Here is a 16,562-nt window from a genome sequence, read left to right on the forward strand (position 1 = left end):
TAAACTTAAGAATTAAGATCAATAAAATGTATTTAAACTAAAAACGAATTGGAATCAAACTAATTGAGATTAAAAACATAAACTTTATTTAACGTGATTATTTAAAGTCAAGAATTAAGATCAACAAAATACATTTAAACTAAAAAACAAATTAAAATCAAACTAATTGGGATTAAAAATACAAACTTTATTCGATATGATTATTTAAACTAAAGAATTAAGCTAAATAAAAGTACTATATAGAAAACTAACCTTTGAAGTCAAAGAGAAAATCCTCTCTTGATGATTAAATGACAGCCCAATCTCCGTTCGAAGTCCCTTGCTTTTTTCCAAAATTCCGTGTGCTCTGCCCCCCAAAAAAAATCCCCCTATTCTTTTCCTTTTCTCACCTATATGTATCACCCCTCAAGACCTAAATTTGTTTCCAAAAAGGAAAATTCTCCTCCTTCCTTTCTTCTTCTCTTCTTTTTTTAAATCCTCCAATCAAAAGCAATCTTCCCAATTTTAAATTCCCCTCCAAAACCTTCCAAGGAGAGTCCCATCTTCCTTAAACTCCAATGGTAAGTTTCCTTGCAAAAACATGAAATTTTTGAAGTTAAATAATTGCATGTATAGATAAATAAGTAAATAAATTAAAAAATGGTAAAAATAATAAATAAATAAATAAGTTAAGGAAAATAATATAAAGAGGAAGATAACCAATAAAAAGTGAATGATAATCATAAAATTAAAATTAAAAACAAAATAAATAAATAAATAAATAAAATAAAATAAAATAAAATAAAAGTCTTCGTAGGCCTAGTGTGCCTAAACGGGCCTAAGGTGAGACTAAGTGGGCCTAGGGTAGTGCCTAATGGGCCAAGTGTATCTAAAAGCTATCCTAAAAAAACAAGAAAAGCCTAAGTCTAAGTTAGGGCTGCCAAGGGTCACAATAAGGGATCAAATAATCCCTCAACCAAAATCTCCGAGGTGACTCAGAAAAAGGTAAGTGGTATGAGTAGCCATGGGCCACCAAGGAACTATTGTGGAGCATTGAAAATGAATTTTAAAGACATGTGCTAAAGGGACAAAATTGAGGGTCTACAGGTTCATCAATGACACTTGCCATAAAGGCTGTGAAATTAGTGCATTCCTCACTGGCATTGGATTCTTTTTCACTAGATTGACATGATTCTGAGTCACTCTAACTGACTTGCATGGCTTTCTTTCCTTTTTTCTTTGAGGGACATTATGTGGCATAGTGTCCCTTTCCTCCACACTTGAAGCATTCAACCTCAAGGTCCTTTTTGACACTCTTGTCTTTATTTTTGTCTTTTACATTTGATTTTCCCATTGAATTGTTCCATTTTTTAGCATCTTCCTTGGACTTCTTCTTATATTTCCTGAACTTCATGTATTTTTTGAATTTTCTAGCAAATCTAGCAACCTCTCCATCCGACATTTTCTCATTACCCTCACCTTCGAAACCTAAGGACTCCTCTTTAATGGCATTCAAGGCAATGCCCTTTGATTTCCTAGGTGATCCAAGAGTCATTTCAAAGGTTTGGAGTGAACCCACAAGTTCATCCACTTTCAAGGAATCCACATCCTTGGACTCTTCAATGGCAATGACTTTTGCTCTAAATCTCTCCGGAAGAGATCTTAGAATTTTTCTAACCACTTTGGAATTAGGGATGGGCTCACCTAGATTAAAACTAGAATTCACAATGTCCATCAGTTGTGCATAGAACTCTCCAAAGTTCTCATGATCCTCCATCCTAATTGTCTCAAACCTAGAGGTTAACATTTGAAGTTTGGACACTTTCACAGCATTAGTGCCTTCATGAGTCACTTAGAGGATATCCCAAGCCTCCTTCGCCGAAGTACATGTGGCTATCCTACGGAATTCATCTGTGCTAATGGCATTAAAGATAGAATACATTACTCTAGCATTGTTCTCACTAGCTTCATTATCACCTCTATCCCATTCCAACTTAGGCTTGATAACATTAGTTGGTCTTCCTTCTCTATCCAACACCTTAGGTGGAGACCAACCAAATTCAACTGCATTCCAAACTTTTTCACTTTGCCTTTTGAGAAAATATTGCATTCTCACTTTCCAATGAGAATAATTTTCGCCGGTTAAAAATGGTGGTCTCCCAATGGAAGCTCCCTCTTGATGACGTTTCATGATTGAGATTCAAGGACCGAAAATGATTTTTCTTTTAAAAAACCTACTCTGATACCAATTGAAAATGTGAATCTCAATAATGAACTACAGTTAGAGGGGGGTGAATAGGTGTTGTAGACCAATTTAAAAAAAATCCTTCCAACAAAGATTACCTAACCTTAGACTATCTTTAATGTTAAGAATTTTTTCTTCTAATAACTTTTCAACAAAGCAAAACATGCACAAGCAATAATGTATGCATCAACACTCTCCCAACAATTTATAAATGCAAAACACATGCAAATGCTTCAACACTCCTCAAAAATAAATCAAAATATAGAGTGAGAGAAAGAGACAATGAACATCGGATTTTTAACATGGAAAACCTCCGAAGAGATAAAAAACCACAGGCCTATCACTGATTGAAAACTGCACTATGAAGAATAAAAACTGAGTACAAGGTTTTACCTAGCTCAAGCCAACCAATCCTTCCCGGAATACTTGACTAGTACCTTTATTTTCAGCTTCTCCTTTTGGAGCACACTTGGAGTCCACACCAAGCTCAATCTCGGCCTCTTCTTGAATCCACACAAGAAGAAAATGGGTTTTTGCACAACCCAAATAGAATGAGAGATTTAGATGTGAATGAAAGAATGAATCAACCCATTTATTGCTCAAGAAAATCCATTGAAAACTAGTTTTCAAAACATTAAAAGAAGTGGATTTTCTTTGCAATCAAAAACCCCAACTTAGGAAAGCAAAAATGAGAAAATGAAGAACACTTGGAGTGTGGCTGCTCTCCCCACATTTTCAGCAGTCTCTCTACCCAGAAAATGAGAGAAGATTGGTTTTGAAAGTGTAAAAAGAAACCCTTAATCTAATGGCTGAGATTTGATCAAAAAAACATTAGTTGGATAGATCCACCCCTACACCTGGATCGATCCAAAAACAGAGGAATGAAAGCCTTGCACCAAAAACCATTTTTCCCAACTTTCTAACACATTTAAAGATTAAAAACCGGGTTGATTCACATCCAATCACCACACACTCGACTACATACCTCGGCTAGCAAAGTCTTAGTCTTCAAAGTCAAGTAGTCCAAATAGGAATAGGAAAGCCGAGTTAGGGGACACTTAGGAATTTTGTCCGGAATTGCCAACCTAGCTAAACACTCACAATAGATACGGATTCTCTCTTCATAATTAAGTTTTGGAGGCTGGGTTTTCGAAGCTTAGTGGTGGAATACTCAGATAGTTTTGTAATCAAATATGTTTATAACTTAATTAACCTATTTATTAAAAAAAAAAAACTTAAATGAGTCAAATACAGGTTAATTAGTTTAGAGTTATAATTATGTTAATTAATATGATTATTAAATAGATCGATTAAGATAAAAATCGTATTATGCAAATTGATTCAAAAACTACCTATTGATTAAATGGGTTTTGCAATATGATACAAATTTGATTCAAACACAACTATACTCAATTCAAACCCGTGAAAAAAATGTTGAGTTTGAATTGTATTGACAAATTATATCAAACTTTATCATCCTTGTACAAAACCATTCCCAATGCACCTATTGGAACTTTTTGAGTTACTACTTGATTTTGTTGGATTCATACTCTCAAGATTTTATTTTTTATATTATTTTTTAAAATAAGTGGTGAGTCAAAAATAAATAAATAAATATTATTTTTAAAATTAAATAAATTAATATTTATTCTCAAATAAATCAAAATAAAATAAAACAAATCCCCATTGAGTGGAAATACACATAATAATAAGACGAGAATATACACCCATATTTCTAGTGGAGTCAATTCTAGCTCAATTTTGCATCCAAGTAGAAATTTCAACCTACCCATCAAGTAACATTCTTTTCCAATTGTGAAACTAATTTCCAGTTCTTTTATTTACTTAGCTGGACTGGAACCATGTCAAAAGGCCTAGCAATGAACTCATATTGAACTTAGAAACTCATGTTTTACATCTGGTCATATATTAATATCTCTCTTATGTTCTTTTTTTTTTTTTGGATATTTGGACCAATGTTTAATCACATTTTTTGCTAATGACACCCCTCAAAATGTCAATAAAAAAAATTTATATGAAAGCCCAGCTTACCTCATTGATAACGCCTCTCTCTCTCTCTCTCTCTCTCACCAGGAAGTCTCTCCACTGGAAGCCCCCACTTATTCTGCAAGTAAGTTTTCCTCTCAACATTATGACTTCATCAATCTCTTTCTTACTACTACAACTTCCTTGATCTTTCCCATATCATAGCTTTGTCCATCTCTCTCATCACCACGACTTCATCATTCTCTTTATGACAATTTCATCTTCATTTCAGCATCTTACAAGATCAAACAAATTTAAGTAACATCTTCATTTCATATTGCATCATAATATACTGTGATTAAGTTTTATTTATAAAAAAACTCAACTAAAGTCAAGTTTTTAATCATAATCGCCAAATATTCTTCTAAACTATGTTGCAACCAAGTTTATTTAAACTATGTTGCAGCTAAGTTTCGTTTGAAAATAAACTTAACTAGGATAAAGTTCTTGGGAGAATTTTATCAATCCGCCTAAAGCACTCATAGTTATTGTACATATTTAAATTAAACTAATTTTTCTATTTCTCTGTAAAGTTTATGTTGGGTAAAAACCGAAGTCTTGCATGAAAGGGCACTCCTCAAATTTGGCTAGAGAAAAACACCCTTGTAGTTAAGGTCTTAGTCCCAACCTTTTTGTTGTATTTTTGTCTTGCTTTTTATCTTTTCCTAGCGAAGGGCTTAAAAAGGGTAGGTTGCACATCTACTTGTAAATCTAATTGAGCCAATTAGAGAAGCAAACAAGAAAAGAAGATATGCAAACATTATGGAGAAATTAAGGTCCATAAGGATCATTGGATACATAAGTAGAAACTCTTCATCAAAATTTAAAACAATTTAAAATCTCCTTACTACTTCAACCTTTCTTTCAAATCATTCAAATCACTAAAGGAAATACAATTTGAAGTGGCAAAGGAGTGGTATGCCAGCAACCATATAGAGAAGTTGTGTATTGTTTAAGAAATTCCCTCACTAGACTTTGGTGTTGTTTATTTTTTTACTTAATTTTAAATAGAACTTTAATGTTTGATAGTGTTATAGGTCGTTTGTTTTTATAATATTTTATTTTTATTAAACCTTGAAAAGTAAAGAAAAATCATTATGTTATTTTTTCTATTCAGTAAAAAGTTTATAATAAGTAATAAAAATAGAAAAACAAATAATTTAAGTCCTGAAAACAAATTATTTTATGCAAAAAAAAAAAAAAACAAACACCCTCTTAGTTATACTTTTAAATATCTAGAAATCTAGGCTAGTTAGTACAAGCATCAATTACTGATCTAATTATCTTCCAAGACTAAACCAGAGTTACTTGTGGGGAAATAGCCATGGAGAAGCTATGAAATTGTACCATGATGGATTGGGGGTACAAGTAGAGGACCTTCTTCTCATATGCCATTGTCGTCGCATACAAGTTAATGCAGTCTTAGGGAGGTTGTCCATGATTGTACGGTGAACCCAGTGACACCATTTCCGGAGTAGGCTATGCAAGTTGCCAAGTGATAACAAGGCGTAGAGGACACATAGATAGGGCCGCAATGCATCAGGGAACAATAGAGATGCCAATGAAGCCAGTGAGAGCGAAGCGAAAAACACCATGGTAGTGCAGAGGAGGGCAGCACAAGTAGGAGAGAGACGACAAGTATGGAAAATCAACACAAGTTCGAATGCTAAGACGAACGCTAGTAAGCTAGCAATAACCAGCTTAGTGGTGGTGGGATGGGCTTTAAATACAGAGTGTGCCTCTTTCTTGAACTTCAAATCAACGAGGTCCAGGAGCACCGGAACAATGAAAGAAAGAAGAGCGAGAATGGAGGTGAGATGAGAGGACATGCGATTCTGGTGCTGTCCATGGTGGATTTCCACATTGTTGATGAAAACCGCAGAGTGAATAGGGATGAGATTCCGTTGTTGTTGGAGGCTGATTCCCAAAATGTTGAGAGTGAGATGTTGAACCGTTACTGTTGGGTTATGGATAATCACCATGATCTGGGTTTTCTTCTGCAAAGCCTTAATCTCTTACCCACATTCTATACATATATACATATATGCATGTGGTCGCTGTAGGGACCCTTCCCCCTGATAACACGTGGCACACACCTCCTAGTGACGCGTGGCACACATTCTCATCCGGATCAACCTCATTCGGATTTTCCCCAAGAGTACACGTGGCGCGTCTCTCCCCCTCAAGGAGAGGCACACGACACTCATAAACATAACATCCGGACGACTTCCATAGCACATCCGGACGACCGACATACACTATCCGGATATGTTTGTCCGGATCATTGACTGAAGTAAGCAAGTCTTAAATGTTATCACAACAGCCTGCCATGACCCACGTTCCGCCACCTGCAGGGTGAAAGGACAAGAATGAAGTGACAGCAAGTCACTTCCTACGATCACTTCCCACGATTTCTGACAATCGCAGCAACTACCACGATCTCTGTCAGCCGCCCGTAGGGTGATGATGGCCCTGCCACCACCTAGTGTCATCATGACAACACAAAATATCTCTCTGCCATTAAAGAGAGAAACAAAGCCTCTGATACTATATATATGAACCTTCACACAAAGAAGAAGGTAAGCTTGTTATACCTGGTAAAAGACCAACTGATTTATCTCTATCTCTCTAACCATGGCTGACAAAACCATCGGAGGGTGCATTCGGACACCCTGTCCGGATGCCTTTTGCAGCTATTATGATTGAATCAAGAATCTGTATTGGATGAGTTCGTGCGTCCATCCATTTGGCAACTAAGTGGATTATCAGGGACGCGAGGCCTCAACATTGGTGCCGTCTGTGGGAAACATATCACTGATTCAGTCACTAGTAAAGATGGCCACACCTTCCCGAAGCCGTTCATCTGGTAGGGGAGAGGAAGATAATTCTAAATGGCGCCAAGTCATCGAAAGAAGACAGTTGGCAAGCGAACGACAACTGAAAGCTCTCCTCCAGGAGACAGAAAGATTAAGAGAAGAAAACGCGATACTACGCATCCAGGCTTCAACATCAAGGCCTCCTCGTCATCAGCATTCGCCAGGTAGCAAACTCAAGGCCAAAACCAAAGTCAATATATCCTGGGACAGTGGGAGCTATCCCAGAAACATACAACGCGAGGCCACATGAGCCACACACTCCCATGCCTCGAGCTCCCCGGAAGGAAAGCTCGGACTCCACTCATTTCTCAGCAAAAAGACAACGCGATAGAAAATCCCAGTTGTCAAATTCAATGCGAGCAAGACTAGGCCCACAAGAGCCTGGGAGATTAAGACCACCAGCAGCCACAACCGGGGCAGCACGCCCTAACTCTGTGGTCACCCCCATGGTGCGGAACGTTCACTCGCACCTAGCGGCGCGGCAAGATGGGAGAAACTTCCCAAACGAGCCACCCATTGGCTCCATCAGCAAAGGTTGGACGACATGCTCTCCACGCCTTTCTGCTCTCACATCATTCATTACGAGCCCCCAAGGGGATTCCTCATACCAAAATTCTCCACATACGATGGGTCCAGCGACCCCTTCGACCATATCATGCATTATTGACAGCTCATGACGCTCGATATTGGCAACGACGCGCTGCTATGCAAAGTATTCCCCGCCAGTCTACAAGGGCAGACCCTTTCATGGTTTCATCGCCTACCTCCCAACTCTATTGGAAATTCCAGGGACCTGTCCGAAGCTTTCATGGGACAATACTTGTGCTCCGCTCGACACAAGCAGAACATCAGCACTCTGCAAAACATAAAAATGCAGGATAACGAATCCTTAAGGGAGTTCGTAAAGCGGTTTGGTCAAGCCGTGCTTCAAGTAGAGGCTTGCAGTATGGATGCTGTCCTACAGATCTTCAAACGAAGCATCTGTCCAGGCACACCATTTTTCGAATCACTAGCTAAAAAGCCTCCTACAACGATGGACGACTTGTTCAGACGGGCAAACAAATACTCAATGCTCGAAGATGACGTACGAGCAGCCACCCAGCAAGTCCTAGTTGTTGGGCAAGCATCTAGGAGTGGCACGGAAAAAAGTGTCAAACCTCCGGATCGGCCGAGGCCATCCGATCGAAGACAGGAAGGACCAAGTCACCCGAAAAGGCCACCCCTCACACCTCTTTCCATATCATATGAAAAACTTCTTCCTATGATCCAAGGTTTGTCCGACTTCAGGTGGCCTAAACCCCTCGGAACGGACCCAACCAAGAGAGATCATAGCAAGAGATGTGTCTTCCACAAGAAGCATGGTCACATAACGGAAGAATGCAGGTGTCTCCATTATTTGGTCGAAAGGCTCATAAGGGCGGGGCACTTAAAGCAATACCTCCGCTCAGAAGCTAGAAGTAGAGACGCTTCCCAAAATCACAACTCTGGAGCCCCCAGGGCCCCGACCGCCCCCAAGGCCGTTATAAACTACATTAACGGAGGCCCATTTGACGAGGAGTATGACTCCAAACGAAAGAGACAAAAGTTGCTGAGAGCTGCATCGGTGCATGAGCGTATCAACTCTATCCGGCCTGGACTAACTGGAGGGGGCCCTTGCCCTATAGATGGGATAATCATTTTCCCACCAATAGACCCCACCCGGACACTGTAGCCCCACCGCGACGCCCTCATCCTATCCCTAGAGATAGGAGACTTCGACGTGAGACGCATTTTAGTTAACCCAGGCAGCTCGGATGATCTTGTACAAGCATCGTTCGTTAGCCACATGGGCCACAGTCTCACGGGCCTTGAAAACCCTGGGCGAATCCTCTCCGGATTCAATGGGTCGTCAACTACTTCCTTGGGAGATATTGTGCTACCAGTCCAAGCCGACCCTGTCACTCTCAACGTACAATTTTCGGTGGTACAAGATTTATCACCTTTCAATGTCATCTTGGGGCGCACATGGCTACACTACATGAAAGCCATGCCCTCTACATATCATCAAATGGTAAGTTTCCTTACCAATGATGGCCAAATTGATCTATATGGCAGCCAGTTAGCTGCTCGCCAATGCTACCAGATAGCACGAGAAACAGGGACCAGCCAGGAGGATGCATCCCTCCCTGAGTCCAGCAATGCAGGTGACCAATAGCAATTATTGGGTCTGATGGACAAGGATTCCCCGGCAGCAGATCCCTTGCAAACAGTCCAAATTTCGGGAGAAAGTACTCACCTTACAAATATCAGTTCCCTCCTAACACCAGAAGAAACCCGGAACATACAGAACGCCCTCAGACGAAACCATGACATCTTCACATGGGCACATTCTGATATGAAGGGAATTCATCCCTCCATTGCTTCTCATAAGCTTAACGTCTTGCCAACAGTCAGACCCATCCGGTAAAAGGTTAGACGTTTCCACCCGAACAAACAAACAATCATCCGGATTGAGATTGATAAATTGCTAGAAGCCGGATTCATCAGAGAAGTAGATTATCCGGATTGGTTGGCAAACATGGTGGTGGTACCCAAAAAAGAAGGAAAATGGCGAGTGTGCGTCGATTACACCAACCTTAATAACGCATGTCCAAAAGACAGTTTCCCTTTGCCACGAATAGATCAAATCGTGGATTCTACTGCTGGGCAAGGGATGCTCTCTTTCTTGGATGCCTTCTTCGGATATCATCAAATCCCCATGTCCCCGACTGACGAGGAAAAAACAGCATTCATAACACCACACGACCTCTATTGCTACAGAGTCATGCCATTCGGGCTCAAAAACGCTGGCGCCACTTATCAGAGACTGATGACAAAGATCTTCAAACCTCTGATAGGCCACACGGTAGAGGTATATATTGATGACATCATGGTTAAAAGCAAAACCCGAGACGAGCATGTTCTTCACTTACAAGAAGTTTTTCACCTCTTGAGGAAATATGGCATGAAGCCGAATCCTTTTAAATGCGCCTTTGGCGTAAGCGCTGGCAAATTCTTGGGGTTTATGGTCAGCCAAACAGGCATAGAGGTCAGTTCGGATCAAGTTAAGGTAGTCATAGAAACACCACCACCTAGGAACAAGAAGGAGTTACAATGCCTCACAGGCAAGCTCGTCGCGCTAGGGCATTTTATAGCCCGCTTCACTGATGAATTGCGACCTTTCTTCTTGGCAATACGAAAAACTGGAACAAACGGATGGACGGACAATTCTCAAAAAGCTTTTGAAAAGATTAAACACTATCTTATGCAACCGCCCATCCTGAGCAGCCTCATCCCAAAAGAAAAATTATACATGTATCTGGCTGTATCGGAGTGGGCAATCAGCGTTGTTCTATTCCGCTGCCCCTTACCTAAGGAGCAGAAACCTATCTACTACGTCAACAGAGCATTGGCGGACGTAGAAACCAGGTATTCAAAAATGGAACTAACGGCTTTAGCCCTTCGAAGCGTTGCCCAGAAGCTCTGCCCCTATTTCCAAGCCCACCCGGTGGTCGTGCTGACCGACCAACCCCTTCGTAACATTCTTCACAAACCAGACTTAACCGGAAGAATGCTACAATGGGCCATCGAATTGAGCGAGTTTGGAATCGAATTCCAACCCAGATTGTCCATGAAAGGCCAAGTAATGGCTGACTTCGTGATGGAATATTCCCGAAAGCCTAGCCAACGCCAGGAATCAAGTGAAAAAGAGTGGTGGACTTTGCGAGTTGATGGAGCCTCACGATCATCCGGGTCCGGAGTCGGGCTTCTGCTACAATCCCCAACAGGGGAACATCTGGAACAAGCCATCCGGTTGGGATTCCCCGCCTCCAACAATGAAGCAGAATATGAAGCCATCCTATCTGGATTGGCCCTCGCCCTGACTCTATCCGTCTCCAAGCTCCGTAGCGATTCTCAACTCGTGGTCAATCACGTCCAGAAAGAATATGAAGCTAAAGATGAGCGCATGGCACGATACTTAGCTAAGGTGAGAGATACCTTACAACGATTCACCAAGTGGACGATCGAAAAAATCAAACGAACTCAAAATGGACGCGCAGATGCCTTGGCAGGCATAGTTGCCTCCCTCCCCATCAAAGAAACCATATTTTTGCCTATACATGTGCAAGCCAACTCTTCCGTCGCGGAAACCTCCACTTGCAACGCCATTGAGGCAAGCCAACCAGACGGCCAAGAATGGACAAACGATATTATACAATACCTCCGGACAGGCACTTTGCCCAAAGATCCCAAGCAAGCACACAAGATCCAGGTGCAAGCCGCCCGTTTCACTCTGATTGGGGGGCACTTGTACAAGCGCTCTTTCACGGGTCCCTACTTTCGGTGCCTAAGTCATTCAGAGGCCCTGTATGTGTTAGTTGAAATGCACGAAGGAGTATGTGGCAATCATTCTGGAGGACGGTCTCTAGCACATAGGGCCTATTCGCAAGGATATTATTGGTCCACCATGAAGAAGGATGCCGCAGCCTATGTCAAAAAATGTGATAAATGTCAAAAGCATGCCCCCATTCCACATATGCCGTCGGAGACATTGAAACCAATCTCAGGCCCTTGGCCCTTCGCATAGTGGGGCATGGACATAGTAGGACCCCTCCCAATCGCTCCCGCCCAAAAGAAATTCCTACTTGTTGCCACAGATTACTTCAATAAATGGGTGGAAGCTAAAGCATATGCAAGCATCAAAGACAAAGATGTCACCAAATTTGTATGGAAAAACATCATCTGCCGCTTTGGAATCCCTCAAACCATTATAGCCGACAACGGTCCACAATTTGATAGCATCACATTTCGGAATTTCTGTTCAAAACTGAACATCCGGAATTCATACTCCACACCGCGTTATCCTCAAAGTAACGGGCAAGCAGAAGCCACAAACAAAACGTTAATCACTGCCTTAAAGAAAAGGCTCGAGCAAGCCAAAGGAAAATGGGTAGAAGAGTTACCCGGCGTCCTGTGGGCCTATCGAACCACACCCGGGCAGCCAATAGGAAACACTCCCTTCGCCCTCGCATACGGTATGGACACAGTCATTCCTACCGAAATAGGGTTGCCCACTATCCGGACTAAGGCAGCAAAGCAGGATGATGCAAACACAAAGTTAGGAAGAAACTTGGACTGGGCAGATGAAGTAAGGGAAAGCGCAGCCATCCGGATGGCAGACTATCAGTAAAGGGCATCCGCTCATTACAATCACAAAGTAAGGCCTAGAAGCTTAAAAAATGGTACGCTGGTCCTTAGAAAAGTTTTTGAAAATACTGCCAAAACGGGAGTAGGGAAATTTCAAGCCAACTGGGAAGGACCCTATATAATATCTAAGTCAAGTGAAAGTGGAGCTTATCATCTACAAAAGCTAGACGGAACTCCATTACTCAGACCGTGGAATGTGTCCAATTTAAAGCAGTATTATCAATGAAAGAAAGATGACAAGCACAAATGAGAATAAATAATGTTTTATTAATATTTGTGAAGGTGTATACAAAGAGGTCTCCGGACTACAAAAATACAAAAAGAAGATAGCAGCAAAAAATTACAAAAAGAAAAGCTATCAGGGAGCAAGCTTGTCAAGCAACTTCTTCTCTTCACCCGGAGGAATTGAAGGGACATCTCATTTAATGCCATGTTTCTTCATACAGCAGCGATAGCCGAAGAAGAACATATCATCCACTTGCTTCTGGTAGTCCGCTTCAAGCTCCTCCCTCTCTGCAGCAAACTCACCCTCCAGCTCTTCTTTTTGCGTTGATAAGCGCAGCTACAAATCTTCCTTCTGCTTCTTCTCAATGAATACCTCCGTCTGGAGTTGCCTCACCTCCCCCCTCAAGAGAGCCACCTCATCCTCCGCCTCATGCAAGCGGGCATCCATTGACTCCTCCCGGCTCTTTGCCTCAGCTAAATCCACCTGGAGAGCCTCGTTGTCCCCCCGATCGGTGGATAAACTGGCTTCGACTTCCTCCAGTCTCAAGCGCAGTTGATTTTCACTATTTTTGCGCTGAGAGGCGAAGGCCTTCATGTAATCAGCGGTCCGCAGCAGGTCAGTAAATAGATCGTGTTGTTAGGCCATGCCGCGAAGACCACTCACCAGCTACACACAAACACACAAGCAAGAAAAACGAAATTACAAACCATACCACAAACACATCAGCATGACAAAAAAATCAAGAAGTACAAAATACCGTTTCCACCACTTCAAACATTTTTGCTGAAGGCATGGAAGCATCCGAGCCGGGAGGAATCCGTTTCAGTTTCTCTTCCAACTCTGCATAGCTAAAAGAGCCAGCAGAGATGCAAGCCGCATCATCAACAGGACTCCCTCCTGATGAGGCGTTGGAAGGTGACTCCTCCTCCAGGTCCGGAGCCCCCTCATTTTCAGCCGGCTGGGTTTCTCCGGGCGTACCCTCATCCGAGACCACCACCGGGACGGCTGGGGTCTCAGTTGCCATCTCCGTCTCGCTCCCCTCCGGATGATCATCCTGGACGAACGAGCAATTGACTTCGATGGTTTCCTGGAATCGATCTTGAAGTCGCCCGATGAGGCCGGACTTTAAGTTGCGCGCCGAACGCGACCTCTTTGAAGCTGGCCCCTTCACCAATACAAGGGTAAGAAGGCTTGGCCCGCCAGAAGGCAGACTCTGGCTTTCTGCCCCCATTTCCTCCATTGGGGTCGCTATAAGAGGCAATACTTCCGCACAATTGGCCTCGGCTGTGTCCACATCCGGATGGGGAGAGCCGGGTTGATTTATTAACGTAGCTTCTTCAACCAAAAGAGCCAAACGGCCAGCCGCCGACATTGAAGGCCCTGAGTGGTTCAGACCCGCAAGATGTCCGAGTCCGCTTGAAATAGAGGGTAGGACAGGATTTTTCGGCTCCTTTATTGTTACCTCCTTCTCATAAGTAATAGGCGGACGTACAAACTCCTTCGGAGGAGTGGGGAGTTTCACTTCTTTCCCCTTATTATGAAGAACCAGCTTCCTCCTTTTTGCTGGAGCTTTACCTGGAAGGGAGGCTGCGCTGCGTTTTTTCCCAGGAGCCTTTCGCAAAGTTCCCTCTTTTTTCCTCCTCTCCCGATTGTCAAGGAGTGCTCGCCGTTTCTCAGCATCGGCCTTTTTCACCTCCTTGTAAAACGGGAGGTCTTTCAGAACGTAGTGCTCCCCAGACACTACCTTCTTTGGTAGCTTCCTTGGAAGGATGTTGATAATGTACACTTGAGACTCCCGGATAACAGCCAGCAAGTTCCGCGCAGTGAGCAGCGTCTCATAATGCCTCTCGGCAGCAGCTATCTCGAATAACTTATTTAGTCGAGCAAACGACGCCTTTTCTACCCACTCGACCACGTGGCCCCTCTTGTCCGGACCTGCATTATCAACAACCAAAGGTGTTAAGCTATCTAATAAACACAACAAGAGGAACAACAGACAAATGCCGAACAATCCCCGCAAACTGACTTACTCGGAAGCTCCAACGAATGGTTTGGGGAAAATGGCCTCTCCGGATGCTCCAGAAGACCAACCTAGGAACCTCGGACCAGCACATGTCCCTTCGCTCCTCCCTTCGTTGAGTCCGGCAGCTCAGTCACTAATTGAAGGGAAGGCAGGTGGGCAACCATGCTAAAAATATCGTTTTTTCCCTTCTTAAGGGAGTAGACAAAAAGCACCTCCAACAGCGAGAGGTCCAAGTTGAACAACATACTTAGAATGCTGCATCCCATCAACACCCGGACTATGTTGGGGTGGATGCAAGCTGGTGGGATCTTTGTGAAGTGAAGGAATTCCTTGAACAACGACGGGAGGGGGAATCGAAGCCTAGCATTAAACTGCTCTTTGGAGAACACGATGGCATGGTCTTCAGCTTTATCAGTAGACATGGCCTCTCCATCCATCAGTTCCACCACCACGCCATTTGGGATACTGAAACGTTCGCGGAACTCCTTTACACTCAGCTTATCCACAAATTTCTCATGAACATCGCCAGACGGGCCAGATGAGGCAGCTCCCTTGATTGCAGACATTTTTTAGCCTGAGACTAAACTAGAACCTACATACAAGAAGGACAACATTCAAACACAGTGATCCAAAACTCACAAACCTTAAACGATAGACAACTCTCAGGAAAACCTCACACCACCAGTATACCCATCCCAAAACCCTTGACCCTACCAAAGAAAAACCCCCAACCCACATAAAACACAGGGGGGCAACAAAAACCCTCGAAAACACTAACAAAACAAGCAGTCGCAAGCAACTTGCCCAAGCAAACCAGCAACAAATCGACAAAGACAAAAGGTAAAACCAAAGACAAAAGCAAGACAAACGAACGTACCGAGTGAAAACAGCGAAAATAGGGTTGAACACCGCAAATTTAGTCACTGGTACGACGCAAAAATCACCGTCAGGAAATTCTAGGGCTTCACTCAGAAAGCAAAGGTAAGTAGAAAGTAGAAGAAGAAACACTCTCAGAAAGGAACGCAGAAGGAAAAAATGCAACAGAAGGCATAGTATGCTATTTATAGGGCAACAGCCCCTCGGAAAACCAAACGTTCAGCTACGCCATCATTGAAACGACACGCTGCCTAAGAATACACAAAGACGATGACTCATCATAAATGCTCTTCTCTCTCTTCACCCCCGCTCGCCACGTGACCCAATGAGCGCAAAAAGTAACCTCAGTTTAAAAAAAACCAATTATTTTTAACCCACCCATTTTGCTTGGGCAAAATAGGCAAATTAAAAAAGGGGGCTAGCAAAATGGGCAAATTAAAAAGGGGGGCATTGTAGGGACCCCTCCCCCTGATAACACGTGGCACACACCTCCTGGTGATGCGTGGCACACATTCTCATCCAAATCAACCTCATCCGGATTTTCCATAAGAGTACACGTGGCACGTCTCTCCTATCTGAACCCCCTCAAGGAGAGGCACACGACACTCACAAACATAACATCCGGACGACGGCCACAGCACATCCGGACGATCGACATACACTATCCGGATATGTTTGTCCAGATCATTGAATGAAGTAAGCAAGTCTTACATGTTATCACAACATCCTGCCATGGCCCACGTTCCGCCACCTGCAGGGTGAAAGGACAAGAATGAAGTGACAGCAAGTCACTTCCTACGATCACTTCCCATGATTTTTGACAATCGCAGCAACTACCACGATCTCTGTTAGTCGCCCGTAGGGTGATGATGGCCCTGCCACTACCTAGTGTCATCATGACAACACAAAATATCTCCCTGCCATTAAAGAGAGAAACAAAGCCTCTGATACTATATATATAAACCTTCATACAAAGAAGAAGGTAAGCTTGCTATACCTGGTAAAAGACCAACTGATTTATCTCTATCTCTCTAACCATGGATGACAAAACCATCGGAGGGTGCA

Source organism: Vitis vinifera, chromosome 15, assembly GCF_030704535.1.
Source record: "Vitis vinifera cultivar Pinot Noir 40024 chromosome 15, ASM3070453v1".
NCBI classification, from domain to species: domain Eukaryota; kingdom Viridiplantae; phylum Streptophyta; class Magnoliopsida; order Vitales; family Vitaceae; genus Vitis; species Vitis vinifera.